We start from the raw sequence: 25,856 nt of genomic DNA on the forward strand, positions 1-25,856 counted from the left end.
TAACACAAAAGTTTAATAATTTTGAAAAGTTTTGTTGTGCAGTGGAGCAAAAAAAAGTTCATATTTGATATTTTGGATACTAGTAATACCCAAGACACTAATTCAAAAGAACATAAGCACCCTTATGTTCACCGCAGCATTATTTACAGTAGCCAAGATGTGGAAGCAGCCCAAGTGTCCATCAGTGGATGAGTGGATGAAACAACTATGAGATATTTACATAACGAAATTCCATTCAGCCATAAGAAAGAAGAAAAATTTACCCTTTGCAACAGTATAGATGGACCTGGAGAACATTATGCTAAGTGAAATAAGCCAGTCAGAGAAAGACACATACCACATGATTTCATTTATATGTGGAATTGAATGAACAAACTGAACTAACAAGGAAAATGGAGACAGACTCCTAGATGGAAAACAGATGACAGCTGGTGGGGGAGGTTTGGAGGTAGAGGGACTGAGCAAAAAGGAAAAAGGACTCTTGGACATGTGGTAACTGTTGGGGGAAAGGGGGATAGGGAAGCTGAATGGCAATGACAAAATATAATAAATATTTTATATTAAACATAGATCAAATAAAGCTTATTTGAAAAAATAAATATGCTGAAAACTATTAAGAAAAGTTAACTAAAAAAAGCTTAAATATAAAGAAAATCAAGAGAAACAAGTATTAAGGGAAGCATCATGATGGAACAAGAATCCCAGAAGGAGGGAGTCTGGAAGGAGTCCACAGTGTAGTCAGTTAGTGGTTCAAGCATCATAGGCTTGACTTGTTTGCAGCCCTTCCCAGAGAGTCTCAACAGGTAACCTATTCCCTGTGCATCTGCGGATGGGCTGTGCCTTCTCAACATATATTGCATCCCTGTAGAGTTATGCCTCTCCTCAATCTCTGTTAGAAAAACAAGTGATTTTCCCAGACGTCCCAGAGTAGATTTTCCCTCATATTTTATTGACCAGATCTGCATTATTTGTCTAATTCTAATTCAATATGTCAAAAGAAATGGAAGAGTTCCAATTGTTAATTTTTTTTAGATTTATGGCTATGCCTGTTAATTGGTGATATGATTTCAAGCTAATGATATTAATGTATTTGTTGACTTTTCTACTAATTCATTCTAGAATCTGAGGATACCTAGATGGTAAGTTCCTGGCGTCATAAAGCATCTTTTAAGAAGTGACACCAAAAATACATTTAAAAATAAAAATAATTTAAAATTTAAAAGCTCTATGGAGGGAAACAAGACATTGTGATATGGTAGCTAACTCCTAACATATAAGACAGAGGTTGCTTTAGAAATAGTTCAGAGAGCCCTTATAAGTGAAGTGATATGTCAGATAAGATTTGATGCACAAATCTAAGAACTAAGGAGAGAACATACAAAGATAAGTAACAAACAACAAATGTGAAAGTCTCAAGGTGGGTCATAAAAATGTGGATGCATAACCAAAATAAAGAAAGAAGGTCTTAGAGCTGGAATATAAAGAATGCAATAAAAATATTTAGGAGATGACCTCAGAGAGGCAAACAGTGGTTAGGACCTGTAGGGTCTGTTAGAAAATAGAGGGGAAATTAAAAGTTACTCTAATTAAAGTGATAAACTATTAGCATATTTTAAGTATGGGGATATTGTGTTGCCACTTATCTTTTAAGAGATAACTAGGTCTGTTTGTTGACATTGGACTGTAGGGGGTAAGGGTGAAGGGCCAGATCCAGTAGGAGGCTGCAGAAGTTCTCCAACAGAGAGATGATGATATCTAGAAGGAGGTAACAATGAAAAAGTGCGATCTTTACCGTATTCACCATGTATTTGAATAATACTGTGATTGTATTTGGGATGTTAGAAAATGCTTATAATTATATATGATTCCAAGGTTTTAGTGTTGGGCAGCAAGTCAGTTGATAATTCATTTCGTTACTAGATAAGGGAATGCTTGGAGAAAAAGGAATTTGGAAAAGGGGTTAGAAACAGTCTGGGAGAGAAAGAAATTGATGATATTGGTAGAAAGGACTATGGAAGAAATCAAAGTCTTTGTAAGATTAGGGAAAGCATTTTCCAGAGAGTAAATTGAATGATACTTCTACTCAAGGGATTGGGAGGAGTAGAAAGTTTAGGGAGAGAGGAGAAAATTTTGTTATCCCAGAAAATCAAACATAACCTACTAGGCCATCCACTTATAGACTGCTGGGGTGGGCACCGTTTGAACTCTGTGCCATTCGACTTAAAGCATATCCAGTACAGAACACTCTACTCTTTCAGGTCACATACCAAAACGGGCAGATATTTATGATCAGCTGGCACTGAAGTGTTCCCAATTATGTATGAGGACAAAGGAGAGTGATTGTATATATTTTTAAGGGAGCAATTTAATGATAGACCCTAGGGACCAAGCTAGAAAAGTGAGTTTAAACTACAGGTGAGTGAGTTTGGAACGACTGTGCGGACAGTGGGGTGAGAGGAGTGAGTTGAGTAGAAAGCCGACTGTGGTTCAGTAACTGTACCAGTGAGTGCACTGGCATATTATGGGGTGGAAAAACAGGTAAAAGGACTCGTGGGCATGTGGTTGTTGTGGTTGATGAGTGGTTGAAAGAGTGGTTGATGAAGAAAGTATTTGAAATAAATGTTGTCAGAAGTAATTGTCCTCCATCAAAACTCACAAACTGATGACAAAGAGGAAGGTGCCGACCTAAGGAGTTGCTCTGGTTTGTTTTGGTCAAGCAAAGCAAAACCATTCTTCTTTCCATTCTTCCGGACTATCAGCTCCCATTTGTCGCAGTTCCCACAACCTCTGTTGGTCTTGCATGCATTTCTGTCTGTCTTACCTGGCACGTCCCTGGAGTCATCTGAGAGTGAGCTGTAGGCTGCAGCATGGCCTTAGCAACACATGAACAGAGACTGAACAAATCAAAAACCCAAAGTTCTGAGGTGGTCAATGCATGACATCCTGTTAAACGCATACCAGAAATTTAAATGTTGACCTCATGGCATTAGCATTGGAGGAGGTGAATAAAACATTTTGTAACATTAGAAGTTGTAGACGGAATGAAGATAGATGGCAAAGCCACAGTTGCCACCTAAGGCAGGACCTAGTAAGTACCCATTAACTATTGATTCAAGTTTCATCAGGCTGAGGTGGGTCTGTCAGACCAGTCTGGAACTAAGTTCCTGCAAAGATGAAAAAATATATTGAGGACTCACACATAGGAGGATTTGAGGTAGAGTGGCAAGATCTAACGGAAGGGCATGGATGCCCTGAAGCAGCTGCCGCACTGCCTAATCCAGGCCGGGAGGCCCAGCTCCATCTTGCTGTGGAAGAAGTCCAGCCTCCGGGGCTGCAGGCCCACCGTAGAACCCACCAAGCTGAGAAGGAAGGCCAGGACCGGCACTGTGTGCCATTAGCCTGAAATCCTAGGATTCATTGTCCTGTGCAGTCTCTGTTACTATCTGGCCTACTCTCAGTGACATATTTTGGCCTGTGCATCTGCTGTAGAGAGAAAATGCACCTGGGGCCTTTGTTAAGCTTTGATTATATCCTCTTTGGCTTAGGAAGAGGTAAACTTCCCTTCGAACTAACCAATCTTCTTCCCAATTCTTCTGAGCTTGTCCTGGGCCCCCTCCCTACCCAATCTCTTTCCCGAATCTTACCAGAGATTCATGCCCACCTATTCACTTTTTCCCCCTAGATTTTACCAACCTAGACTCCTCCCCTTTATGGAGCCATTTCAACTCTCAGTGTGCAGGCTTCAGCATCTGGTTTCTACTGGTCCTGCACCCAGCAAAGAAATTTTCCCCCAGCTGGTTCTTCCCTGCCCAGGTAATCTGGCTGAAGGGGCCAGTTTTCCCATGGGGAAATTGCAAACTAGTCTTTCCTGCCTGCTCAGTATTAAAATCTCTCTGACAGGCGATGCTGCTTTCCCTCCAGTGTTATGTGTGAGGCTGCTTCTTCCTAGTTTGTCAGGCATAATGTCTGTTCCATTTGCTACCTTCCCCTTTTAATAGCTATCTACCTGCTGTAACACGGCTATGGACTCAGTGCTAACAGAGCAGGGAGTCAGACTCTCTTCTATGCTCCCTTCAAGTTCAAAATCTTAAGGCATTACAGAAAAGACAGATTTATTTTAAAATCGGTAATAATACCGGAAAACAAGGAAGAGAGTACTGAGTATGGGAAATTTTCTGCATTTCATAAAACTAGCGCTTTAGGAGTTTGTACAAATTATTTGAACTATACTCACCATGCCTTTTTATGCTTAACTCATTAAGTGATTTGCAGCCCTAAACTTTTATATACAAGAAAAAATGAAAGTATAATAGATTCTCTTCCTTTTCAAATGAAGACAGAGTGAGTGGCACTTTGATAGTTAAAGGAAAGGAAATACAAGTTAGAATTTCTGTATTATCAACTTGGTAATAAGTGCAAAAGAAATACAAAATTTAAATGTAAATAAAACTGATTTTAAAACTTGGTGATAGTCGCTCCCTGTACTATCTCTGCAACTCTCCAATGATCATAAACTTATTTCAAGATACAAAGTTAAAAGAGAATTCCAAAAACTTTTGGTCAAACCACTTCATTGGTGAATTTCACCAAATGTTTGATGAATACACAATACTAATGTCACACAAATGGATTAAGCAACCAGACAAAAAAGTGACACTTAAACTCACTTTGTAAGGTAAGTTTTCCCTTGGAACCAAGATCAAACAAGACACTTTCAACAGACTACTCAGCAGTATCCTTAATCAGTATAGACAGAGAAGAATATGACATCTTTAACAAACTACTAGTAAATGCAATTTACTAATAGGGAGCACTATATATGAACAAATTGGTTTAATCTCAGAAATACATCCATCAATTTCCAAAAAAATCAGCTAATGTAAATTCATCCAAACAGCAGTCTAAAAATAAAGAAAAAAACAAGATGAACCTCAACATAGATGCAAAACAATAGATATTAGAATACATTTAACATCCATCCATGATGAAAGGAATAATAAAATAGGGTTATAACAGAACAGCCCTCACCTGAGAAAAGGAATCTACAAATAATCTACAGCTAATCTGTACTTAGATTTTGAACTAACTGCAATGTGCTGCCTTTTATGCCTCTCATGGCAATATTATCCTTGTTTTCTATCTCCACCGACCTCCCCTTCTTATTATTGATATTCTTCATCAAGTGATACAGGTTTAAGGCCCTAAAATCATATTTTTCTATCCAGTTCTAATTGCATTACTTGGTTGTGCCTTGTACAATAAATATATAGTAATATTACAAAGACTAGTTATTGCCTTTCGATTATAGTATTAGCCACTAACCAAAGCATTTTACAAGAAAGTTTAAGTTCAATAATATATAATAATTTAAAATTAAAAAGTAGAGAGAAAATATAGTGCACAGAGGCTACAAAAACAGTTCAGGATTTGTTTCTTCATCTTCTATAAAAAGAACAGATAAGACATTGCTTAAAAAATAACTTTTGCAGTAAATCTTGTTAGTAAAAATAATTTTACATATGATATTTAATGTTATTGAGATAACTAATACAATAGCTGAAAATAATGTCACTTACTGTTGTTGGCAATGAAGCAGAATATTCTTCTCAAGAATTACATTTTGAGATAAATGTTGTATCTTTCAGTAAAGGTCACTAAAAGATAATGCTTACAGTTGACAATTTAAGAAGCAGAGGTATTCGTTCATTGAATCACAGGTGATAAAAATGGTCTGAAATACCAGTGAGCAGGTTTTGACTTTTCATTTTCTACTTTCACATTGTTTGAAATAATTATGCTCACAAGTATGCATGAACACACACAGTGAGTAAATAAAAAGAAGACAAAACTTCTAATAAAATAAATATAATTTAACATTTCTTTCTGTAGAGTTTAGGTTGTTTTTATCCTTTTGAGAATAACTTTTTCTCCAAAACTGTGTGCATGATATATGTGTGTGAGTACACCCCATGAATTCAATTCCCTTTAATTTCATAAAATCTTTGACAAGGCAAAGGTTCATGGGTAGAAACAGGATTAAAACATTTAAACTCTGTCTTCTTTGCTGGCTTAAAAAGCAGCCATTGCCAGATACATATAAAGTATCTGAAATGACATTGATCATCTCTACAACAAAGTACAGGCTCCATCTTTAAATAAGATAAGATGCTATATATTTCAAGTTAAAGTTTTTAATTAAACCATGTATAAATGTTCTCTATATGGCTTTTGCCATGAGGCCTTATATTTTCCAATAGTTATTCTCCTTTTATAATCTAGATATCATCTGCTAAGAATAAAATTATGTTTATGTGAAACTGTGTGGCTAAAGATGCTCACTATTTCCTTAGATAAGTTTGAAAAGGATTTCCAACAGCTATACTTCAACCTTAATAGTCCTATTTTTTGACTTATCCATTTTTTCTCCTAGTCTTTATTCTAATACAAAATTTCCAACATGTATGTATGCATTCTTTAGTCATTATATTTTAATAGAAATATAAAATATTCATTTGTTTTGATCTGTTAGCTCAGGTTGTTAATTAAGTTAATTAAGGTAACATTGGTTAATAAAATTGCATACGTTTCAAGAGTACAAGTCTATGGTATATCATCTGTGAATTCCATTATGTGTTTACCAAAATCAAGTTACAGCAGTTTAAAGAAATGTTTTTATTAAAGAACAAATTATTTTTCAAAGCATTCACAAATTTATTTCTATTTTTTAAGGGAGTCTCTTAACAGATCCAGACATTTGGTTTTGTTCCAGAAAAACAATTATAAAATTCCCTGTCAAATAAAAAGTTATTGCATTTTCTGCTCTTCATGTTAAAAGAATCACAAATAGCACCTTGTTTCTTTCGCAAACACAACAAAGTATGGTTAAATTTATTTCGTAAAAATGTGGTTGTTAAAGATTAAAAAGCATTGTAGAAATAGATAATATCCGGGGCCAGGGAGGCAAACACATAAACAAAGCCACTCTCAGCTATAATAGGAGTTATAATCATACTTCAGTTCTGCAATAAAATATTCTCCAAAATCTAATAAACTGGGCAAACACCATTTATATGAAACAATCATATTTCAACATTAACATAACTCAGGATGCCTGGGGACAAACATGCTCCTGCAAGGACATGTACAACCCAGCTTCCTAAAGTGGCAGCTAGAAGGAGCAGAGTAGCAGCTGCCTGGTGAGTAATGGGTTATTGCACAGACAGGCAAAAATCACCAAATCAGAACTTCATAATCATATTGTGTACCCAACTCACACTTTCAAACTGATCTTGCAAACAGAAAAAAAGTGAAAGAAAAAAGTGTAAAAGCACCCCTGCCTCCAAGATGGTGGGGAAAAAGGAAAGAATTCAGGAAGCAGTGGGCATGAAAACTAAGAAGAAGGAAATTCACTATATTAAAATTATCTAACATCTTGGCAAGACTTTATCTCTGAATGTGTGCTTTCCATCTTTGACAGACTGCTGCAGTCAGTCTTGGTTCTTAGAGACAGATACCTTTTTTGAGATTCTAGTTTGGGTGCCTAATTTTCATCAATTCTTTGTGATCATAAATGAAACTAGACCACCTTCTTACACACATAAGAATAAATTCAAAATGGATCAAAAACTTAAATGTTAGACCTGAAACCATAAAAATCTTAGAAGAAAACATAGGTGGCAAAATCTTGGACATTTTCTTAACGATTTTTATCAGATATATCTCCCCAAGCAAGGAAAACAAAAGAAATAAACGGAACTACACCAAACTAAAAAGTTTTTGCACAGCAAAGGAAATCATCAACAAAATAGAGAGACAACCCACAAAATGGGGGAGTGTATTTGCTGAGGATGGTCAGTCTCTGATTATCAGAGAAACACAAGTTAACACCACAATAGACAGCATCCCATGCCTGTCAAAGTGCCCATCATCAATAAATAACAAACAAGTGCTGGCGATGATGTGGAGAAAGGGGAACCCTAGTGCAGTGCTGGTGGGAATGCAGACTAGTGCAGCCACTGTGGAAAACAGTATGGAGGTACCTCAAAAAATAAAAAATGCATCTGCCTTTTGACCCAGCAAACCCACTTCTGGGAAAATATCTGAAGGAACTCAAATGCTAATCTGAAAGAACGTAAACAAACTTATGTTCACTGCAGCATGATTTATAATCACCAAGATACGGAAGCAGCCCAAGTGTTCAACACTGGATGAGTGGATAAAACAACTATGGAACATTTACACAATGGAATATTACTTGGCCATAAAAAAGAAGAAATTACCCATAAAAAAGAAGTATGGATGGACCTGGAAAACAGTATGCTAAGGGAAATAAGCCAGGTGGTAAAAGACAGATACCATATGATCTCACCTATAAGTGGAACCTAATCAACAAAACAAACAAGCAAAATATAATCAGAGACATTGAAATAAAGAACAAACTGACAGTGACTAGCAGAGAGAAGAGAGGGGTAACCAGGGAAAGAAGAGGAAGGGTGTAGGCAAGGAACCTGTATAAGGACACAGGGTAATGGACAACAAGTTGAGGGCTGATCAGGGTAGCAGGGGGTGAGTGAGGCAGTGGAGAACAACAGTGGGTAGGAAGAATTGGGGCAACTATAATTGAACAACAATAAAAAAGAATGTTGAAGATAATTAATAATAATTCAAAGAAAGGAATTATTGTATATGGTCTGTAAGCTATGTGAAGTCATTATGGTCTGGTAGGAATTGTTGGTGACTTTAATGGACATTGTGCTCTCATTTTATAAAAAGGGGTGTGTGTTGAAACCAAGTAGACAAAATTCTTTGTTAATCTGGATATATTACTTGGGTACCATAAAACACAATTTCATAATTTATTTAAATTTTATTGACAGTTTTCTTCATCAATTTATATTGATTAGCATTATAATAAAATGCTGCTAAAAAGGATGTCTTAGCAGAACTATAGCCTAGAAAAATGTTTTATTTTGTCTTTGTTTTGTTTTGGTTGATATGAGACACACCAGCTGGAGATATCCTCAACAGCAATTTTGCTACTTTTTGTGTTAGAATATATTGATTTAATAGTATCTAAAGATTCATTAGCATCTATGTTTCCTGACTCAATATTTCATAAAATCCTGAATCTCTTTTCTCATTCTGAAAAGCCTTCACCCTTTTCCCACCCTCATTATACCCTCCCATCTATCCTCTGGTTACTGTCCATTTGTTCTTAACTTCAATGTCTCTGATTATATTTTACTTGCTTGTTTGTTTTGTTGATTATGTTCCATTTAAAGGTGAGATCATATGGTATTTGTCTTTCACCTCCTGGTTTATTTCATGTAGCATAATGCTCTCCAGTTTCATCCATGCTATTACAAAGGGTAGGAGCTCCTTCTTTCTTTCTGCTGCCTAGTATTCCATTATGTAAATGTATTATAGTTTTTAATCCATTCATTCACTGATGGGCATTTAGATTGCTTCCAGAACTTGGCTACTGTAAATTGTGCTGCCATGAACAACATATCAGTGTTCTAAATTTGTTTCACCATCTCACATATTTTTTTTCCTTCTGACTCCACATTTACCAGGTTACTGTGCCATTTCAGCAACTCTTTAAAACCAATGTCTTGCAACTGTTCTAAACAACTAATGTGTATGTTTCCTCATTTCCCGTGTTTTCTAAAATTCACTTCAATCAGGTTTTGCCCACCATGACGCCAAAAGTGCCTTAGTCAATTTCACCCACATTATTAATGTTTGATTCTAAACCTGTAACTTGAACAAGAAGCTACCTGCTTTAACTGAGATCTCTGCACAGTGAAAGCAAGTTATGCTGCTTGCTCCTCACTCACACATCACCTGAATGGGCTGCTCTTTGGGCTGCTTCTCTGTGTGAGTCCATCATTTCAGAAAACCTTCCTTCCAGGGAAGCATTGGGAAGTTATATATATATATAGTATATATATAATTATATATATATATATACTAATTCAGTTCATTGTAACGATAAGAACAAATCCATGATCAGCTTAATTGCAAGGAGGGTTGAGAATACAGGGAAATGTAAGGATATTGATGGGCAATTTCCTACATAAATGCAAACTTAAACATGCTTATATATGTAGGGAAAAAAGAAGAAGAAGGATGCAGTGTAATATCCATCCTTTGGAAGAGGAAAGAACAAAGTCAGAAAAAAATTTAAACTGGTCATTGAACGTAGAGAATGAGGGGCTATCTCTGAGATACTTAGCATAATAATTGAAGTCTTTAATACATGTAGGCTTCTTACAAAATATTGAAAACATGAGGGCTTTGATAAAAGTGTTGGCAAAATGCATGAATAAATAATGTACAACAGTATTACACTTAACATGAAGAAATTACAAATTAATTAGCAGTTACTATTACCAAATACCATCAGTGCAATTGCCGACTACTGTTAATGCCCAGCAATATCAACTACTCATGAGTCAGTTTTAGAAATACCAGTAAGCCTTATGTAGCAAAACAGACATAAGAGGCTGGATGAAGGGGGGAGAGGAAAGAGCAAAGTCAGAAAAAATAATTTCATCTATCTAATAATTAGGGGGAGATCAGAAGAAAGAGAGAAATAGAAGCGGTTATAAGGCTGAGTATGAAGAAGTGTTCCAAGAGAATATAGTGCGTGAGAAGTTTAGGATAGCTATAGGATGCACTTTCATGCAGATATCTCTCCAGGCAAAGTGGCTCCCTTTAGCCAAAAGCAATTCCGTAGAGCAGAGAACAACTGTGCATTGTCATCAGCTAACTCACAGGAGCTGGAATAAGCAAGTGCAGGTTCAGAAGCAGTGTCTACCCTTGAGTAACGTAAAGGTTAGGACTGTGACAATCACACTCACGCAAATCAAAGACCTTACCCAAAAAATGTTTTACAAATAATTTTTAGGATACAAGTAATCAGAGGGGCCAGGAGAAGTGGAGAGAAATCAAGGATTATCTACAAGGCTCCCCAGATACATTCCTCCTCAGACGCATGTTGGTTGCTGAGAATGAGATGAGTTTCTAAATAAAGATAACAGGCACCTCACAAGAGGAAGCACTTTAGATTATGAACCATTTCATTTTATATTCAAATACTGACACAACTCATCTAAAATTTTGCCAGGAACTGTTCCAGTTAATCCACAGATAACAGGTTTATTTTCCATAGCAATTTTAAACAAGACGCATCTGGCCAAAAGCATCCCCTGCATTGATTCATCTGGGGGGGGGCAGGGAACATTAGTTTATGTATCAGAACTTCCATTATCAGTACATTTACATGATAATAAGACTATGGCATCTGATTTCTTTCTTTCCTGGAGAGAACGAGATTACAAGACATTAGCTTCTAGCCATGTGCTATTAAAAACAGACATTTATTGAGGAAGGTACAACATACAAGAAACATTGTACATAGGCCAATGACATTTGGGTCCCCTTCAAAGTAGGCACTTTGGGACTTCACACTGTTCTCCCAGCATCTCCTTCACTGTCTAAAACATGCTGCAACATTTTTTGTGGGAATCACCATCAGCTGCCCCTTCGTATTTCGCAACAACACATTTCATGCCAAGATCCTGCATCAAAATCTCAGACACAGTAGTTTTTTGAATCTCCAGGTCAGCTTCTATCTCTCTCACACTGTTGGTCGCTGATCTTTGTTGACTGCAGCCCATACGTGTTCAACATTCTCAAGTGTTCTGTTTCTTGCAGGCTTTCCAGAACATAGATCACTTTCAGCAGGTTCTTGACCATCTTTGAAGCATCTGCCCCACACTTTTATTTGCACTGTACTCATTGCATTGCCCCCAAAAGCCTTCTGAATCATCCAAATAGTTTCCACGGAAGAATGTTCTAGTTTAATGCAAAATTTGATTCGGATTCATTGCTCTACTTGCTCAGTCATTTTGAATGCAATGGCCACACAGTTCACATGGTCACTCAATGGTGTCTACTGCCGCCACTGACTAGTACAGTGCAGTTGTCATTGTTCACACATGTGCATTCCAGGTCACTCTCTTTGGCTGAGAGGTTACATCCGCGTTGCACAAATTGTTCCCATTTTTTAACAGTGACTGGACTTTTTTCAGACAGACCTCATATATATATATATATATATATATATATATATATACACACACATATATGTGTGTACACATATACATATATACACATATTTACATATATTTACACACATACACATATGTACATATCACCATAAACAACAGAATGTATAGCTAAACTGTGTATTTTCAAACATTATAAAAGTATTTACAGTATTGGAAATAAAGAAATTTTGCATGCAATCACATAGTTAAGTGTTTCAGAAAATTCTGAATGCAAAGTAAGACATCATAGAACCAATAGGATGTTTAAATTTAGATTAAGTTCCAAAATGAACAGGAAATGAAACAGTAAATAATACTAAGGAAATGGATATTACAAAACTTTGGTTATGGTTAACTTTGGTTACTTCTGGGAAAAGAAAGTGTATAACATGATTGGAGATGGTAACATAGAGCCTTCTGGGGGAGGGGCACCATTTTATCTCTTGACAGGTGCTTCTGCTGAACAGTGTGGCTTAGAGTTAGTTTTATCCTGAAGAAACATGTGTTTGAACTTTCTGTAGGAATAGTCTCACAGTAAGTTAAAACATAACCAGACACAAGCTGCATTTAAAAAACAATAAAAAGAAAAGTATATGCTCAGTGGATTGAGCACAGGCCTGCAAACCAAAAGATCGTGGTTCGATTCCCCGTCAGGGCACATGCCTGGGTTGCAAGCCAGTTCCCAGCAGGGGCCAGTTCCCAGCAGGGGATGCACCAGAAGCAACCATACATCGATATTTCTCTCCTTCTCTCCTTTCCTTCACTTCTAAAGATAAATAAGTAAATAATTAAAAAATTAAAAAAAGAAAAGTATATGGGTAACAAATTTTCTTGGATGTTTATTCTCAGTTACTCCAACAGTCTTAGAATTTTTCATTGTTAATATGGTTGCTGTACTCTCTTCAACACTTTACATTTTCTTTAAAAGATTTTATTTATTTTGTTTTTAAAGAGGGGGTAGGGAAGGAGAGAAGACAAGAAGCATCAATGTATGGTTGCCTCTTGCATGCTCCCTACTGGGGACCTGGCCCGCCATCTAGGCCTGTGCCCTGACTGGGAATCAAACTGCTGACCCTTTGCTTCATAGGTCCTTGCTCAATCCACTGAGCTACACCAGCCAGGGCAACACACTTACAAACTGAATGTTCCTTTTCAGTGAACTTTTAAAAATAACATAAAGAATTGTATAAATACGTCTATACATTTACAATTTTTAAATAAATATTTTATATCTTAAAATGGTTAAGTGGTACTAGTATTTGCCAAAAGTGAGAAAATTACCTAGGTTGCAAGAGTTGGATATGACATTATCTTTGACAACTAGCCAGAGTTTGTTGTCTTCTTTTATTCCTCCTGAATATTGTCTTTAGTCTTTTTAAAGTCCTTTTAATAAATGGAAATTATAAATGCAGTGTAGAATCTGCCAGCTCAGGCATAATATTAATTTTATAATATAATATATTCAACCATGGATTAAGAAATGTACCTTCCCTGATCGGTAGGCTTATGACTGTTTAACAATCTGAAGTTAATCGCATTCACTTTACCAACAAGTTTTAATAAGACAAATTGTAATTACTTTGAAAAAACAGTTTGCCCAGACGTGTGCGCTTTTGCTTTCTAAATATTCATAGGAAGTACAACCTTTTCCACTTGATTGTAAACAAGTTTTGATGAGGACAAATTGTCTTCAGTTTTGTCACATAACTAATGGAGGATTAAATGAAGACAGTACCACTTCAAAAAAATAATGTATTTGTAACACTGTCTTGGTCACTTGCACTGCTATAACACATGCCATAGACCATGTGGGTTAAACAACAGACATTTATAGAAGCTGGGAAGTCCAAGCTCAAGGTGTCATTGATTCCATGGTGAGAGCCCACTCTCCTGGTTTGCAGAGGGATGACTTCCTGCCGTATCCTCACAAAACTGAGAGAGTATCTCACTCATGTCTCTTGTCAAAAGGTCACTAATCCTATTCACGAGGCCTACACCCTCATGATCTAATAATTTCCCATAGATCCCACCCACCTCCAAACACTGTCACATGGGGGGGTTAGGACTTTACATAGGGATTTGGGGGGAAACAAACATTGAGTTCACAGCACATAGCAATTTCCATTGCAGATTCAGAATATTTGAAAACTTTTGAAATTCAAAATGCACTTTTTAAAATTAGGTAATAATTTTTTTCACAATTAAATATGTTTATGTAGTATTTAATTAATATTTTAGCTAATGGTTTTAAAAAGAAAACAGGATCTTTATATAATACAATATTTCTTGCACTGGTGCCTTTGAAAGATAGAAGCACTTTAACTTTTTGAAATAATTAAAATAAATTTAGTATCACTTCTCATGATGCCCTTTAAATTTTCATTTTTCTTTTTGTTGTTCAATTACATTTGTCCCCATTTTTCTTTCAGATTCTGAAAAGCTTTTTCTTATAATTTCAAAGTCAAATTTAAAAATAAAATGTTAGCCAGTATTTCTGAAAACAATCAATATGGTTAAAATGCTTTACTTTGAACAACAAAAAACATTGGCAGCTTCCTATTTAGAAATCAGGAATATTGGTATAACAAATTACTTTAACAATTTGGAAATTCAAATAAATTTTATAAGCAGAAAATGCTATTGAAGGCAGAAATTTGAATAAAGAATGGACTCTAGTTAATGTGAATATATCAATATTTATTTGTTAATTGTAACATAGGCACCAAATCATAAAAACTTTAATAATAGGTAAAACTGGGTATGGAGTATATTGGAACTCTGTGCTGCCTTATTAATTTTTCTATAAATCTAAAATAAAGTATATTTTAAGAATACCATTGGAAATTGGTGCACACTGAAGTCAACCAGGTGAAGACCTTTTTATTTTTATTTTTTAAATTATTTTATTATTGTTCTATTACAGTTAGTTATCTGCATTTTCCCCCACAACTCCCCCCACGACCTCAGCCAAACCCACCTCCCTCCCTTGCTTCCACAGTCCTGCTTGGTTTTGTCCGTGTGTCCTTTATAGTGGTTCCTGAAAACCCTTCCCCACTTTCCCCTCCCCCTCCCCTCTGGCTATTGTTAGATTATTTTTAATTTCAATGTCTCTGGTTATATTTTGTTTGCTTTTTTCTTTTGTTGATTATGTTCCAGTTAAAGGTGAGATCATATGGTATTTTTCCCTTACCACCTGGCTTATTTCACTTAGCATAATGCTCTCCAGTTCCATCCATGCTGTTGCAAAGGGTAGGAGCTCCTTTATTTTCTGTGCTGCACAGAATTTCATTGTGTAAATGTACCACAGATTTTTGATCCACTCATTTACTGATGGGCACTTAGGTTGCTTCCAGCACTTGGCTATTGTAAATTGTGCTGCTATGAATATTGGGGTCCATAAGTTCTGGGGTGTATATGTTCTTTTGGATTGGTGTTTCAGGTTTCTTAGTCTATAATCCCAGCAGTGGAAGTGCTGGGTGAAAAGGCAGATTCATTTTTAGTTTTCTGAGGAACTTCCGAACAAACAGAACCTCATCAAATTAAAAACTTTCTGCATGGCTATAGAAAAAAAAGCATGAAAATGAAAAGAAAACCAACTATATAGGAAAATATATTTGCTAGTGATACCTTAGACAAGAGTTTGATCTCCAAAATCTATAAAGAACTCACATAACTCCACTGTAGGAAGACAAAAACCCAATTAAAAAAATGGACAAAGGAGCTGAACAGATACTTGTCCAAGGAGGACATACAGAGTGCCTAGAGATATATGAAAAGATGCTCAGCATCTAGCCCTCAGAGATATGCAAATTAAGACCACAGTGAGATACCACTTCACAGTGGTCAGGATGGCCATCATAAATAAATCAACAAACAAGTGTTCGAGAGGATGTGGAGAAAAGGGAACCCTAGTGCACTGTTGGTGGGATTGAAGACTGGTACAGACACTGTGGAAAAGGGTAAAAAGACTTTTTGAAGTACGTAATACACATGTGGAGTGCAGCCACTCTGGCCTATCTCTCGGTATTACCTCCCTTGCACCACAGGGTCACACCGTGCTTGCCTCCCACTGAAATGAGTGGCTCCTGGACCACACACAGACTCACATGGATTTGGAGGTGTAAACATGTCTTCCAGGAATATTTGGCCTGGGGTAAAGGGGAAAACATTAAAATTCTCCCCCTAAAACATAGCTATACACTTCTAGGTGTCATTTTGTGAATTAACAGCAGCTTATTGTTCTAAAGGTTTAACAAAATATTGGGAATTGATACTGCATTTAGATCCATGAAAAATATAACACAAAAATTTTGCTGAAATGTTCGACCTGACAGTGTCATTCACTCAAAACAATCCTATGGCCGATTTTAACAAAATGTACACTGAGGTAAGCTAGTATACAAAATATCTCATTTATCCTAGCCATGAACATCAGCTAAGAGGAATTGCTATTAATTTTTTTTAAACAAATATTATTTAATTGCCCTTATATATGGAAACTAAGAACAAAATAATGAATACTAGCATAAAGAGATTTATGAATATTAAAAGCTGACTTTCATTTGTCAACATTCATCTTATGCAGGTTGGTTCTAACATTTGACTTTTTAAATAAATTATGAATCCATTCAAAAGTATAGGGAAAATATATTTTAATTGATACCTGTGGGAATAAAATGGTACTCTTAATAAGATAAGTGCTTTTTGATAAAAATATATACAGGCTTTTTCAAGCATTGTATAAGTGGGGAGAATTTAAACAAAGAAGTTAGCAGAGATTTGCTGTTTCCCAAGGGTGGGCTTCAGAAAACAGTTTCAGGGCACCAAACCAGAGAGAAGAGGAATTTAGAGAAAGAGGCTCTCTGTAAAGAGAGAGGAACTGAGCAAGGTTATTGTAGAAAATGACTGTCATTCCAGCCCCCATGAGGGATTTCCTGGGTCGAGGAGCAGCAAATACCTATCTATGGTAGAAATTCCCTTTGCTGGGCTGTAAAGAACTGACACGGGGCATACACAAACCTTCATGAAACCTGTTGCCACGGCGGTGTGTTAGGGGTGCTGGAGGTGAAGCGGTAGTGGCTTTACCAGGACAGTGAGTCTCAGATAGCAGCTGGAGCAGCAGAGAACAATTAGAATCTTGAAGACGGTAGGCAAAACCGTGGAATGGATTTTGATGGAAACAGATGTTAGCAAATTCTCTTCCAAGAGTTCCCAGATGGCTTGGAAAATTTACAAGCTGAAACATGAGTGCAAGAAATGATGAAGAGGGACAAGGTGTCTGTTTGACTTCCAAAGTTTGTGAGTTGCTAGAACTAGTAATGTGGTTATTAAAATAAAGGATGACACACATAATTTAGAACTCATGGGCAAAATGTGAGAAATGGTATGTAGACAACTTGAATTATATAGATCTTCAAAGGACAAATAGTTCTATGTCATCCATCATGTAATTCGACCAGAGGGGAGAGGGGAGGGAATTTAAGGGGAAAAATGGGAGGGACTTAGAGGAACAAGTATAAGGGACACAAGGACAATAACTAAGGGGGGTGGAAATGGGAGGGAGGTGGGGTGCATGGGGGAGGGGTGGGCTGGGATGGGAGAAATAAACAGAAAACTGTACTTGAAAAATAACTAAATAAAAATTTTTAAAAAAAGAAGTGTGTTTATACTCACTACTCTTTTTGTTTTGAAATTTGTCTTAAAATGTTCATTTTCTCACTCACACTTCTTCATACTATCTTGAAAGAGAAAACCAGTACTTATAATGATTTATTATGAAGTTACTAAGAACTAGGCACTGTTAGTCATTCCACATTAATTTTCTTTTTCAATTTTAGACATATGTACTCATGTATTGACTCTGAAAATCCCATATTTTCCTACTAAATCTTTTTCCTCCTATGTCTTTAAATATAATCTTAGAAAACTTAAAGTAAATTATGATGATTAGAATATATTCATAATGAAATATATAGACAATTCATATGCAATAAGGCATCTATACCTATTAAAAGAAAGAGGTTTGAGACCAGATAATGCTGTTTCATTATATTTGGGGATATGAATTCAAAATGCATGCAGCTTAAGATATTATACAATTCCTAACTGAATGCATTTTTCTGTTCTCAACTTTCTGTGCAGTTCATCCAAAGCACAGAAAATGATTCTTAGAGCAATTCAGAAAATGGCTAAATTAGAATTCTTGTTAGCATAAGCACTGTGCATGTGTGTTTCATGACATTCTCCTTTCAACATTGGCTTAATGCATTTTAGCAACCTTATAAATCACTTCTAGAAATGTATGTCAAATATAAATAACTCTACTTCCCACATAAGGATTTTTTGTGTTTAAATATGTGTGTTTTACCCATATAACAAGGTCAAAAGTGAATATGGAAAACAATCCATTAAACTTATTATAAAAGTTTAAGGTTCCCAAATATGGAACTTCTATAAAAAATGTGTTATTGTACATTTGCTGGTGGCCAGGGATTTGAAAAGCTCTTCTATTTTGGGCCCACATGTTATTAAATAAGTATACGTAGGCCATTTAACAACAAAATTTGTGACCTCCTTTGCAATAGGTAAAATCCAATTTCCTTTTCAGTCAACAAAGTATTATACCAAATGTCTTTTATCCCACTCTGTTGCTCTCCTTTATGACTTGGAGTTCATAAAGCTATTCCCTAGCCTGAGAAGAAAATAAACAAGCAAATGGCAGCACTTAAGGAGCCCAAGGCATAACACCTAGAATAATCTGCAATATGACATTTATCAAGCAACAGTCAGTTACAAAACATTTGAGAAATTTGTTTCTGGAGGGAGTCGAGAGAACTCATTTGAATCCACTATGTCTCATAAAGGAAACATTGTGTCCATAAAACCACAGGAACATTAGGAAAACAACTGTTTCCTTTCAAAATGGAGCAGCCACAACAGGCATAAATTTCACCGAAGGTGTAGCTTAATCAACTGTCCTATATTATGCAAAATGCAATCCAGTCTGTAATTTCCAAATAGAAAATATCATAACTTTACATTTTCTCATCATTATAAAGTCTGTTACATGGTCACAAAGCAACATTAGCCATTTTTAAGTTCCTGGCTTTGAAAGTGAAGTCTTACGTTACCTAATTTAATAAAATCTAATATAGGATATTTTTATAGCACAAGAAATATCTTTTTTCTTTTATCAACGTATGGTTGCTTCTGGTACATCCCCTACTGGGAACTGGCCCCTGCTGGGATCTGGCCTGCAACCCAGGCATGTGCCCTGACGTGGAATCAAACCACGATCTCTTGGTTCACAGGCCCGTGCTCAATCCACTGAGCTACACCAGCCAGGGCTACAAGAAATATTTTTGATAAAATTTACTTTTGTGGGTTCTTGCCAAAGATTTTTGTTGATGTTACTGTTGTTGGTGGTAATATTAAAAAAGAGCAAATGTAAAAATGTTAATAAGAATAGCTGAATGTGAATATAATCTCCAAAAATTGTTATCTCAAAAAAAATAAGTGGAAATTTCTACTTCTATTTATATAAAGTTTGGAATTAATTATAAGGAAAGTTGCTCACTTTGCTATAGATGTTCAATATAAAAATTACAATACTAAGTCAATGCAATGCACATATTTTTAATTAGAAGCTTAGAAAACATAGTGTTGCAATTGATTTCATGTACCATTTGTTATTATCATTTAGCAAATAAATAGGAAACTAATTATTTGGGAGTGATTGTGATAAGGGACAGCACTTAACTTAATGATGAACAAGGTTATTGTTTGGAAAATCCACAGGTCATTAAGATCTGTGCAATGGTCAGTTTTTGAAAAGAAAGATGTTTGGTGACATGAGTTAATCAGACCCGATCTTTAAGAGCAGTATAGTTGAATAGAATAGGAACCATTGTTTGTATACAATTGTCTCAGTTAAAGGAAAAATGAAAAGGCAAAGTAAAAGAAAGAGTACAATAAACATCTGTATAAGTATTATATTGTTACAGTTTGGGGTGGAAATCAAGATCTTTCACGAGATTGTAAGGACAGCATTCCAGGGACCTTATGGGATGTGTGGTCTTGTGGTCAGGTTTATTAGGGTGGACGAATGCCCCTGTGTCCCACCTCTGTCCGTTCCTCCATGTTTTCAGCAAGGCCCAAACAAAGGCTATTGTCCAGAGTCAGTACTGCGGGGCGCACATGGTCTGCTGCAAGCCCAGTGCTGCTAGGCCCTCTTTGTTGCATGTGTTCACCTGGGAGAGACAGATGCAAGAATGAACAGCGCAGGTGCCCGTCATGGAGGGAGAGAGAGAGAGGGCTTCTTTGTTACCCTGGGATTATATATTTCCCAGGCTTGGGAAAGACCAAAAGCTATTACACTGACAGGTCCCTATGGTCAAGGACCTCCCTCTGTATGTCCCCAAGAATCAGGTACCAGAGGACTACTCCTGGAGAGATTTCCTGTGCCCCAAGGATTAAGTTTCCTCAGTGGAAGTCCCCTAGAGTCCAAGCAAATGTTATAGCTTCCTAGCTAAATAGCCTTATGCTCCCCAGTTTATTAAACTCCATGTCCAATGACCTTTGCTCTCTTTCTTAGTATTAACTAGTTAACTATCTACTGTAATATTACTAGGCGATATCATTCTTAAATGATGTAGCAAATCATCTGATGGACAAATATGTAAAAAATGTCATTTAAAAGAGAGTTATCATCTAAGTTACTTTCAAAGTTTGCTATAATTACCTTCAAAATTATATTTTAATGGAATAGAGTGATACCAATATACATTTGGAACAGATTTCTTATGCACCATATGAATGGAGGATTCAATCTGAATCCACACTTTTCATAGTGTGTATTGAAAATTACACACTATGATCTTTATAATACATGATATTTACATTAAATAATTAATGTACTATAAAGAAATAATATATTTCAATTAGGTAATTTAATTATATTATTAATCCTGGAGCTCACAGGTGGCAAACACAAGGCCCACGGGCTGAATCTGGCTCTCCACCTTGTTTTATCCAGCTGGGCCCCGTGTTTCTGTCTGGTGGCAGTGCCGAGCTTCTTGCCCCTGGTTAAGGAGCAGTTACATTCATACAGTCCTAAAATTGCATTTGGCCCTTTGAAGGCAACCAGGAGGCTGGTATGGCCCCTGGTGAAAATGAGTTTGATGTCCCTGCTGATATTACATCACCTGTGAAAATGTTTTGAAGAGAAAATGTTTTGAAGAATCTTATTAATGTTTTCCATGAATAAGGTTTGTGGGAGCATTTTGCATTTATAGTTTTAAGATCGACTCCATCCTAGGCTTTTAGATGTATGATCCTGCTTTCATGTCTACTTTGTGGTGCTGTGTTCTAGGGGGTGAAATGAGAATGATTGCTCATCATTCACTTACTACTTACTAGATAATAGATTTAGCATTCAAAAGTATTTATTTGGTACACAACACATTCTGGACATTATATTAGGTGCTGACGAATATGGAGAGCTATGCTGAGTCTAGGAGTTCATAACGATGTAGAACTGTAAGACTTTTTGCACCTCCAACATCATAAATCCTTTCCGTTCTTAAAAGCAATCCTGTGCTCTCCAACTACTTACTAAAGTTGAATACATGCTATTATCAGGCATTGTGTTATGCAAGAAAGACAGGCATAAAATGATCGAAGCCAGGCACCTGATTTATCTGCTTATATCAGTCAGAGAAGCAGAGCTAGTAAGATACATCCATCTTTCAAATAAACCTATCAACATTCTTATAAGGGGAAAAATGCTCCAATTGAAATGAGCTTTTGGCCCAGGGAAGAAAAATTTAAGAGGTCTCATCATGGGGCCCAGAGGCATAATTCAAGAACCTTTTTTCTATATTTCCATCACTAAAGCTGTAATAGAACTGCTGTTCATCCTGTGCCCTTCCTATCCACTAAGCATAAGAGAGAATTCTCCCAATTCAGGGACAGGCACCTATAGTCAGTCCTACAGAGAGGTGACCTGTCTCCTCCAGGCTGCTCCAGCAGAAATCACTAAGAATCTCAAGGGGAGAAAGGGGAATCACAACTTAAATGATGCAATTGCTGCTGAAATTCAGAGAAGCTATTTCACAGGAGAATATTGCCACCTGCCTGATGAAGCCCCCAAGTACAGCATTTTTAAAAAAATGAGGCAACAATTACCTGCTTTATTGAAACCAGGCCCCTGAGTCACTGAGCCCACTTAGAGGTGAGCTGCCTCAGATTCAAAAACTAACAAGTTAAGGGTCCAATAGTCCTCATTGGGAAGTTCAGGTTCTACATTCAAAAGCACAGCCAAGCTGGACCTCAATTTCACTTGAAAAAATGACAGTTTTGTTTGAGGGAAAGCTTGTTCCCTTACTCTGCTTCCCAAAGAAAAAACACTAACTTTATGTGGCTCTTGATTTAAAGATTGTCCTAAATGCCTAGGCCTGTTTGGCTGATGGCTGGGGGGTTAAATAAAAGATTAAGGACACCCGGGTGTCCTTTAGGTGGTAGCAACAATCCAGCCTCCATGAGAACTCTGGAAGGCCAACCACTAAGAGCCAGTCAGCACAATGGGATCAATGAGTCAATTCTATTACCTTAGACAATGCCCCTAAGGACCTGGCAAGTTCTATTACTAACCCTCTGGCTGTGGTTCACAGCCATCTGGTCTGCCACTTGGAAGTATCAAATACCCATCAGTTTCAAATACCCTTCTTTGGGGTCATGACCTCCACTGTAGCCTGAGGGGTCTGAGTCACTCAGATTGATGTCCACGTGGGGATGCAGATGAGATCAAAAGGATCCAACTTGCTGATCAAGCCTGTGTGGGTCATGGCTGCACTTGCTCCCCACATCCATCATTGCACTGGATTTGGCAAAGTGTCCCCCTCATAGACTGGAAAAAAAGTGAAGACTGTTTCTGATCCAGAGCTACTGCCATACGCCAGACTTGTGACTGCGGCAGAATGTTGGCCTGATTTCCTGTGGCAGGAGAGGCCACCTCACATGGGGCATTGTCTTCACTGACTCATGTCGAATTGACTGCATCGGATAAAATCAAGTTTAGCAACAAATCCCACGCTGGAGTGACCTGTGCCCCTTTGGGTTATATTTCTGTAGATGGAGTGAGCAGCTGAAGGACTGTTTCCACTGGGTGTGGGAACTGTTTAATGGGACATTTCTTCTGTCCCCTTGTAATTCTTGGCACATGCACCAGAGATCAGCAGCTCACTCTCACTCTTCTCCTTCGATCATAATGAACATGGACTGGCCTCAGACCATCTCAATTGTCTGAAGTAAGAAGTACGGTACCCCTGGAACTTACTACAATGACCAAGACCCTGAGGACAGGGACAGGGTGGGTTTGAGATCCCAGGCTTCTGGCCGTCCTGTTGACAGCAAACCTAATTCTCTTTGGAATAAGATGAAAGGGTCCCGGCCTCTGTGTGCTCCCCAAAACTGAGAAAGTAAGGCATTATAATTACTCTTCATATACTGCTAATATGTAAGTACAACTGTCTGTGTGTATGTTGCTTTTACTTAGATGCTTGTAGGGTTCCCTGTCTGTCCCTGGACTTCAAAAATTCACAACAGTAATACATAGCTTTAAAATATCTCTTCCCATATCAATAAATCCTCTCATTTCCAAATTCAGGTATCTGTGGGGGGGTTCTATAAAATATGTTATTATTTTTCAGTGCCTGTCTGCCTGACCTCTTCTTGGTGAGTCTCTTATTCCGTTTTGTACACTTATAATTACTTACTTCATTATTTTCACCTTTTTCCTGTTCTTTTTATAGGAGGAGAGCACTGAGTTTGAACTCAGTGCCACCAACTTACATTGCTGCAATACTAATTCGTCTCTTTAGTGCTTTTGGCACAGATTTAAATTCCAAATTGCATTTTGACTTTTCTAACATATACTCCATGGGAATTCTAAGGTGGTTAAATAATTAATGCATCTGAAAATGTTTTAGTGTAGTTAGTATAATTTTTATCATTAATAGCATCTTTTTATTTCTACTTTATATTACACGTTCTCCCCATTTGTATATCTTTCATCTCAGTAAATGAATTCATACTTCTGAATTTCTTCTCTCATTTTTTGCAATATACTTTTTACTTGTTTCTTATAATAAGGTAAAAGCAGAGGCTTCAAAGCTTCTATTTATCATCTTTCATAATCTTTCTCTGAAATAGGAATCCTGACTTCATTTTAACTTACTCTGTTAGTGCTGTATTTACTTTTCAAGGCTTGACATCAATGTGCTTTCATTCATTCTGGAAGGAGAAGTACCCCAAGTATGGTATTTGTTCGTGAACAGTCTTGCGTGGTAACACAAGAGTACAGACATTTATTATCATTTAGGTCTCAGATTTGACCCACTCTTTCTGGGAAAACCTCCTTGACCCACTTCAATGGGCCCTGAAACTGTGCTTCTCCTGAACACTGTGTAGTTGCAATATCACAGCCTTCCTGAGAGTTTATTGTAATGGTTTGATTACTATCATCCTATAATATGAATTATGCTGAAGTGGCAGGAACTGTGCCTGTCTTGTTCAATGTTCTAGCTCCGGTGCCTGCTTCATTGACTGGGCTATTGTGAGCCTCCTCACACACTGTGAGAATGAGGGCAACAGACTTGAATGCAGTTTGTTTGATGAGGTAGCTGAGGAAGCCTTAGATTAGATCAGAGGAATCCGAGAAGAGGGATTTTATTTCTGTTCATCATCTTTTGTGCATTTGACAAGAGTGATTAAATGAGGGGCAGATTTCTCTCAAAAATTCTGTTCCACCTGGCCTTTACCAGGAAGAATGAAATAACTCTGAAATATATGTTCTTACACTCCATTTTGATGTCCTCACTTTGTCTTTTTTCACTCCTGCAAATAATGGGTTAGGGGCTGTGGCATGACCTCTTCTGTTTAGAACTTTAGAGATAGTGGTCCCGTTGTCTTACTTAACTTTTCTACATCTTCTTGTGTCAATAAACAACAGAATGAAAAGCCTTTCATGTTATGTATCTTTTTCTCATGACTCACATATATTCAATGCAACTAATTTCACGAATGCATAGATTTCTTAAAATTTTCTGTTTTATAAAAATTTATAACAATAACTAATTCTATTGTGTGTACATGCCCATATCTTGCTGTTTCATTTAAAATACACTGCAATTGTATATCACAGTATATCCTTTGCCATCTGTAAACTAGTCAGTTCCTTTTTTCACTCATTTTTCTTGAAGGTCTTGCTAACTACAGTCAAAAGGAATTCATTCATACTGCTAATATCCCACTGTCTACCTCATCCCTAAAGCTATAAGGCAATAGGGAAATAAAATAATATTAATAAAATATATGATTTATCTTCACCACAAATATTTCTGTTTTGTCCTAAAGATATTTTGGTCAACATTAACATCATAGTCCTCATTATTCTAAATATCATCTATTAAAACAAATCTTTTTTATCATGTTGTCTTCTAAAGTATTTTTGGCAAGTTTTCAATATATGTTGTCCAAATGAACCTGAAATCATTAATTAATTTGAAAATTTGAGAGGCAAAATAGAGTAACATTCAGTATACTTACTAATGCTAATGGTATATTGATTTTGAATATTTTAAAAATATTAAATGTTTCCTTCCAAAATTATGATATAAATCTTTACTTGTTTAGGTCTTCTGTTAGATGTTTCAATAAGATTCAATGTTTTTTAAAGTCCCA

The sequence above is a fragment of the Artibeus jamaicensis genome, unplaced genomic scaffold (genome assembly GCF_021234435.1).
Source record: "Artibeus jamaicensis isolate MK-2021 breed Jamaican fruit bat unplaced genomic scaffold, CSHL_Jam_final scaffold_369, whole genome shotgun sequence".
Classification (NCBI taxonomy): domain Eukaryota; kingdom Metazoa; phylum Chordata; class Mammalia; order Chiroptera; family Phyllostomidae; genus Artibeus; species Artibeus jamaicensis.